Source organism: Fukomys damarensis, unplaced genomic scaffold (genome assembly GCF_012274545.1).
Source record: "Fukomys damarensis isolate Sample0158 unplaced genomic scaffold, DMR_v1.0_HiC HiC_scaffold_16, whole genome shotgun sequence".
NCBI classification, from domain to species: Eukaryota; Metazoa; Chordata; class Mammalia; order Rodentia; family Bathyergidae; genus Fukomys; species Fukomys damarensis.
In genome coordinates, this window is record NW_022900928.1 from 66,551,773 (window position 1) to 66,559,748 (window position 7,976).

Below are 7,976 nucleotides of genomic sequence, written 5' to 3' on the forward strand. Positions count from 1 at the left end.
AAAGAGTCAACAACTGGGATCACAGCAAATTAAAAAGCTTTTGCATAGCAAAAGAAACCATAAATAGGTCCAGGGAGTTAGCTCAGTGTTTCTGGTGCCTGCCTCGCAAGCACAAGGACCAGAGTTCAATCCCTGGTACCAAAAAAAAAGGAAAAAAGAAAAGAAACCATAAATAGAGTGGAGACAACCCAAACAATGGGAAAAATTTTTTCCAGCTGTTCAAAGGACTAATATCTAGAATATATAAAGAACTAAAAAAAAAAAAATGAGACCCCCCCCCAAATTTAAAGATGTAGACCAAAAATGGGCATCTGAAATGAACAGACACTTCTCAGATGAAGAAATAGAAATGGCAAATCAATATATGAAAAAATGTTTAACATCACCAGAATTCAAGAAATGTGAATTAAAACAATACTGAGATTCCATTTCACTCCAGAAAGAATGGCTGTTATCAAGAAATCAACCAATAACAAATGCTATCAAGGCTGTGGGGGAAAAGGTACCCCTCTTCATTGTTGGTGGGAGTGTAGACTGGTACAACCACTGTGGAAATCAGCATAGAGATTCCTCAAAAAACTAAAACTTGTGCTCGCCTTGGCAGCACATATAGTAAAATTGGAACGATACGGAGATTAGCATGGCCCCTGTGGAAGGATGACAAGCAAATTCGTGAAGTGTTCCACATTTATGGCCCCAGTTTAAGTTTAGAAATCACCAGTTTCAGTAATAGCTGAACCTGTTCCAAATGTTAATAAAGGTTTTGTTGCATACTAAAACAAACAAACAAACAACTAAAACTAGAGGTTCCATTTGACCCAAGATACCTTATCCTCCTAGGTATCTTCTAGAAAGGGTTTAAAGCACCATACTACAGTGATATATGCACATCTATGTTTATAGCAGCACAATTTATAATAGCTACATCTTGGGAACAACCCATATGCCCATCAACAGATGAATGAATAAGTAAAATGTGGTATTTATATACAATGGAGCACTACTCTGCCATAAATAGGGGGACACTTGAGTCATTTGAAGGAAAATGGATGCACCTGGAGGCCATAATCTTGAGTGAAATAAATCAGACACTCAGGTTTAAATATCACACGGTTTCTCTTGTGTGAGAAATCCCAAAGGTTAAAAAGGAACATAATGGAGGATAGGTAGAGGGAAGTTGGAAGAACATATTCAAATGGGAAGGGGAGCAAGGGATCAGGGAGGAGGAAAGGAAAAGGAAGAAAAGAGAATAGAAGGAAAAGATGGAAACAAAGCTTTTGTAAATGGGGAGAGGAAGAAGTGTTGAAAGGAGAGGACAGGAATGGAAAAAAACGATTTATCATGTACAGGCACAAATTCCCTATGTTGAATGTGATCGATATGCATGACAAATATGCACTAATTAAAAAAAAAGATTGGCCAGGCATGGTGGCACACGCCTGTAATCCCAGCACTTGGGAGGCTGAGGCAGGAGGATCGTAGTGAGTTCGAGAGCAGCATGGGCTACATAGTGAGTTCCAGATCAGTCTCAACTACATAGTGAAACCCTCTCTCAACCCCCACCCCCCCAAAAAAGATTGAGTGCTACGAGTACAGAGTTTTTTTGTTTTTGTTTTCACGGTACTGGGGATTGAACCCAGGGCCTTCACACTGACCTATATCCTCATCACTTTTTTAATTTTTATTTTTATTTTTATTTTGAGACAGAGTCTCACCAAGTTGCCTGGGCTGGCATTGAACTTGTGATCCTCAGTCTCCAGAGTAGCTGAGATTGAGGCATGCACCAGGATACCTGGCCCTTTTTCTTTTCTTTAATGTTTAAAGTAAGAAGATAAGGTGTTAAACCAGTACTTGGACATATGAAGCCAAGTGTATAAGTAACAGAGAAAGCCATGCTTTGCCTATTTAGTGATCTGCTAAAGAAAATAGAATTAAAGAAAAAAAAATTTTAATTTAAAAAATGAAATAAAAAAATAAAGAAAATAGAATTAAATGTCAGTGAAGTCCAAACTGTGGAAAAGATAATGAGTGAACCTCTGAGTATTTCCCAACAGTCTGTTATTCGAGGACTTTAAAAAAAGTGTCTCCCAGGGCACCAAAAGAACTTGGAGCTATAATCACTATTTACCTTAATGTGTAAGGCCACAGCAGTGCTACCTGGCAAGTGCAAGGTCCTGAGTTCGATTCCTTCTACTGGGAAAAAAAAAATTTAGCCTAATCTGTGAGACATTTTGGAGAATTTGAGGGAAGGAGAGAAGTTCTGACAGATACAGATTTATTGAAGGTGGCGTGGGTGGGGTGAAAAGGAAAGGTATCTTTCCAGAAGTCGTCATGAAGTGGAACCGATTTCCAAGACTGTTTTCTCTGTAAGGCAGAGACCGCCTCTGCTCACTTACACCTGCATCCTCTGCCAGGGCCCAGCCCAGCACAGGCCACAGATGAGTGTGGACAGATGTGCACTGTGAAAGGCATGGAAATAAGGATGAAAAACGGATTCTTAACAGCAACAAACCTTAAAAGTTTGGATTTTCTGGAGGGAGGGTTTTTTTTATTGTGAATTTTTATTTTGGTTAAATGCTTTTTTTGTGTAGTTCCCCCTTTATTAACACGGTGAATTATATTAACCGATTTTCAAATGTTAAAATCAATTTTGTATTTCTAGGATATGCCCACTCTGAGATATTGTATATTATTGTTTTTGCATATTGCTAAATTTAATTTGCTGAAAATTTGTTAACAATGAGCCCATCTGAGCCTAAGGGAAGATTTTAATGCCAAATCTAGTTTGTTTAATTGATATAGGACTATTAAGATATTGTACTTCATCTTGAACCAGTGTGGTTACTTGTGTTTTTCAAGGAATTTGTCCATTTCATCTTAATTGTTAAATTTTTATTTATATGAAGTTTTTCCTTTTCTTGTCGTCCATTTAATATCTGTAAGTACTATAGCGATGTCATATCTTTTATTTGGACCAAAAATAAAACCTTGGGCTAGGTGTGGTGGTCCATGCTTGTCATCCCAGAACTTGAAAGGCTGAGGCAGGGAGCATCACTGTGAGTTTGAGGCCAGCCTGGACTACATAGCAAGACCCTGTCTCAAGAAAAGAAAACAAAACATAAAAACCTTGGGGTAAGAGTTATAGTTTGTAATTCTAGACAGTGTCCACACATTGCCAGGGGTAGCTACTTCCTCCCTCCATCGCCAATCTTGGAGGATCAGTCTCAGGTTTAATTAGGGCTGTGGGGAAGAAAGATTCCAAAAACAACAAATAGCAAAATCAGTGTTGACCTTGGGGAAATTCCAGAAGAGGTTTGTGAACAACAGGAAAAAACATGGTGACCTGAGAGCAGTCACTTTTTCATTAACAATTGTGGTTTATATCTAGATGTCCCCCAAAGCCGTGTACGCTCACAGGTGGGGCTTGTGGGAGCTGATTAGGTCATGGGGCATAATACTCTTCAGTGGATTAGTCTACTGGCAAGTTTATAGCTAAATGTGATTTGGGAGGTGAAGCCTGTTTGGAGTCAGGCAGGCCTGGTGTGGCCTGGAAGGGTCTGTCTCCCTCCCTCCTACCTGGATCTCTTTCTACTTCCTGCTGCTATGCCATGAGCTCTTTCCTCTGTCATGCTGCCCTACCTTGGAGCCAGCTGACCATGGACTGAAACCTTTACCGACTGTGAGCCAAAATAAAATTTCCTCCTTACAATTGTGGATGTTGGGTATTGTGTCTCAGTGTAGAGAAAATAAGACACTTTCTGTCATGGTATCTGTGTCTAGTACTTAGCAAGGACTACTTTGTACCAAGCACTGGGCTAAGAGCATAGACAGAACAGTGGCGAGAAAAACAGTTTTGCCCCCTCCCCTTACCGTGTAGCAAGGGAGAAAGATAGTCACCAAACCACTGCATACACAAGTACTTAACTAACAGCAAATTTGATAAGGGCTAGACAGGACAGGTCCAGATGGGGAAGGATTATCACAGGGAAAACTAGTCTAGATCTGGGCGCAGAAGCAGGGAGGAGATTGGTCTAAGGAAACCCTCTAAGAGGTGCTCGTATTTAATTTAGCAGTGGGACCCACTTGGGAGGCTGAAGTAGAATTACTGATTGTTCAAGACCAGCCTGGGCTACATAGTGAGTTCAAGACTGGCCTGAGGGCCGGGGATTTAGCTCAGTGGTTTGGTGGCCTGCCTTGCAAGTGCAAGGACCCAAGTTCAAGCCCCGGTACCAAAAAAAAAAAAAAAAAAAAAAAAAAGACTGGCCTGAACTATATAGTGAGACTCTGTCTCAAAAAAGCAAAGAAATAAATAAAAAGCAATATATAGCCAGGTGTGGTGGTACATGCCTGTAACTCCAGCACTCTGCAAGGCTGAGACAGGAAGATCCCAAGTTTGAGCCTATCCAAGGAAACTTAGCAAGACTGTCTCAAAATAAAAAATAAGTAAAGGATAGCTCAGTGCAAAATACCTGGGTTCAATTTCCAGCATCTCTCTCTCTCTCTCTCTCTCTCTCTCTCTCTCTCACACACACAAGAAATATAATAATAAATGCAGATTTATTATTACAATAAATAAACGTGTTGTGATAAGATTATGTAAGCATTTTGATAACATGTAAATACGGTCTCCACCTAATACAGACATATAATAATAGAAAACATAGGAACTGGGGGTGTAGCTCAGTAGAAGAGTACCTGCTGCACATGCATGAGTCCCTGAGTTCCGTCTCCAGCACCAAAACAAAACTATGACGATATTAATTTTAAAATGTCAACCAACATAAAAGTTGATTTTAAAATGGATAGGAAATGTTAGCAATCTTTAGTATTTAAAAGTCAGCTTGGGGGGTGGTGGTGCTAGGATTGAACATGATAAGTATCCCTTTACCACTGCGCCTTAAGGGTTAGCATTCTTAAAATGAAAAATTTATACATACAAAGTGCTAATCGCCCTGTCTAGTAGTCTTAAGTTTTGTTTCATGACGGATGTTTCTTTCATTTGCATCAACATCAGTCAAATTTCTATAAATATACCTAAAAGTACCTGAAGTTGGACGTTAGAGTAGTTGCTTCATACAAGCTCATTTCTTTTTGTAAATATTCTAATTTGGATTTCATTGTTGAAACTGATATTACTTTTTCAATCCAGGTTTTAGATCAGTTTCTGATTTCATGTCAAAGTATTTTACAACAGCACTCTCATCGCCTCTCTTTGCATTTGTTTGTTAAAGTAATACAAACGACTGTAACCCCCGGAGGATACTCAAACACTTAAAGAAAGCCAACATTGGGTTGTAGTCGAATGATGTCATGTTTGAATTTCCTGGCACTACACAGAATCCCACACTGAAATTGCTAATTTAGACACTTACTTTGCCTCCAACACTTATTTGTTGGCTCACCATTCATTAGATTTATGTACAATAAACTGTGCATATAAACTCATTACTGTTTATTTTTAAGGAATGGTGCCATTAATTAGCAGCAGGCAGAACCACGAGTAGACATTTGGGGCTTGGTGGTGAGGGTAATGGACATGGATGGGCTCGTGCCTCTCAAGATTTGACAGTACAATTTCTAGCTTCAGTGCAGTCCATAGTCTTTGCACTGACCCCATGACTGTGTTGCAAGACACAGGTAAGTATTAGAAATTAAGAGGGGCCAAGGATGTAATTTGCTAGCAGGCACATGACCCTGGGTTCTATCCCCAGCATCACTAAAGAAAAAAAAAAAAAAGAGCTGGATGTGGTGGCGCACACCTGTAATCCCAGCACTTTGGAGACTGAGGCAGAAGGATCACTGTGAGTTCAAGGCTGGCCTGGGCTACATAGTGAGTTTGAGGCCAGCCCGAACTACATAGCAGGACCCTGTCTCAAAAAACAAAACAAGAAGAGAAAAGAAAAGAAGAAAGGAAGAATGGGGGATAGGAACAAAGCAAATGAAATTAGATAGTTGGGGTGGATGAGGACTCTCGGGAATGTGTGAGCAATAGATGGGGGAAACAAAAGCAAGGGCCTCAAAACAATGAGACTGACCCACCCCAGAAGCATTAGTGGGATTTCATCAACTAACTTCCTGTTATCACTGGGTAACTTTCTGTTGTCACTGGGAAACCAGTGGGACTTTCTCCTCCAAGATGAACCAGGCCCATACTCAGCACTTTCACTTGTTCCCCGGAGGCTGCGGCTATGAGTAGTCTGCACTTGGCTGCTTCGGGTTGGAGGGACCAGGTTAAAACAGTGGGAACGCATCTCAGCTCACACAGATTAGGTGCTTATGGGGTCTCACGCGGGTCAGTTGATCTGGCTCGGTTTCGTGTTAGCGTTCTGTCTTCTGTGTTATTTCATTCCTTAAGCAGGCCAAGTCTTTCTTTTTTATTAGTACATTTTAGCAGTACGTAATAATTACATTCATCATGGGGAGCTGGTACATGTTTTTGTAAGCTGAGGTGTTTGGTGAAGTTCCTCCTTTGCCATTTACCCTGATTTCACACCCATAGTTCAAGGAGCTACTCTTACTCCTTTGATCACTAGAGCTGCCAGGTCCCTTTTCGTCTTGGCTACTGGCTTCATGTAGAAAATACTCCTCTCCTTACATGCACATCCAAATGTGCCGATTAAATAAGTAAGTGCACATCCATACAATGGATTACTATGGAGCCTCTGTGGAGAATAACGTGGATCCATTATACACTGATGGGGTAAATTCCATGATATATTACTAGGTTACCAAAGGAGGAACTTGCAATGTAGCTCAGAGGTAGAACGTGTGCTTAGCATGTGACAAGCCCTGTGCTCAATCTCCAACACCTCCCTCAATAAGTACGTCACCAGACAGCATTCATAGTGACATGACTGCGCACGCGTGTGTGTTTATGTGTGTGTGTGTGTGTGTGTGCATCCATGTGTAAAAGAACATGTGTGTTATAGTTGCACAGAAATAGTTCTGGAGCATACTAAACTCTTGACTTCAGGTATAGTATCATCTATATGACAGGAATGAAATAGTAATTTTCACTTTTTATTTTGATTCTAAATTATTTTAATTTGCATGTATTACTTTTGCAATTTGAAACAATAACTTAAAGCCCCAAAACTTTCCTCTTCTTGGGTTCACTTGAACCTGAAGTTGGTGGTTCTAAAGAAAATTCTCAAATTTTCCTTTTTTCTGTTCTTGACTGAGAGGCTGAATGGGTCACCACTCTGTGCCAGAAAAGGCAGAGTTAGACCTGAAAGACAGCATTTTTGTCTTTGAAGAACTTCAAAGTTTAAAGGGGTAAGATAAGAAGCCACAGAACAAGCAATTACAGTGCAGCATGATAAATAACTCGAGCTGTCTCTGGGTGCTTGCAGATTGGAAGGATGAACAAAACCATCTTTCCAGAGATTACAGAGGTGGTCAGGGAAGGCCTCCAAGGAAGTAATAATTGAACATAATCTCTATTTTCTCTTTTACTTTATTATAAAAATTCTCAAACACACAAAAAAGCTTCTCACTATCTAGATTATGCAATTGCTAACATTTTTGTCATCATCACTTAATAGATAATACAAATATTAGCTGAGCATAGTGGGGCATTCCTGTAATCCCAGCACTCAGGAGGCTGAGTCAGGAGGATTACTGTGGGTTTGAAGCCAGCTTGAGCTACAGAGTGAGTCCAGGGCCAGCCTGGACAACATAGCAAGACCCTACCCCCCAAAATAAAAATATTAACCAGGGCCAGGGATTTCACTCAGTGGTTCTGCCTCACAAGCACAAGAACACAAGTTCGATCCCCGATACCAAAAAATAATAATAATCCATTTGAAAGTTCACCCCTAAATGTTAAAGTATATACCTCCTGAGAATGACATTCTTTTAGATTACCACAGTGTTTTTATCACAAAAAAACTAATGTTGATCCCTTTAATCATGTGACAGCTAATCTATATGAAAATTATCCACATTTTCCCAGAACATCTCCCACAACACACACA

At 40.1% G+C, this 7,976-nt stretch overlaps 1 non-coding gene across 1 annotated transcript; it reads left to right on the top strand.

Annotated features, from left to right (window-relative positions):
• Window positions 1-588: 588 nt before the first annotated feature.
• On the top strand, window positions 589-692 carry LOC117286414. The gene has a single exon (XR_004517586.1). It is a non-coding gene; the product is annotated as a U6 spliceosomal RNA (small nuclear RNA).
• Window positions 693-7,976: the final 7,284 nt, after the last annotated feature.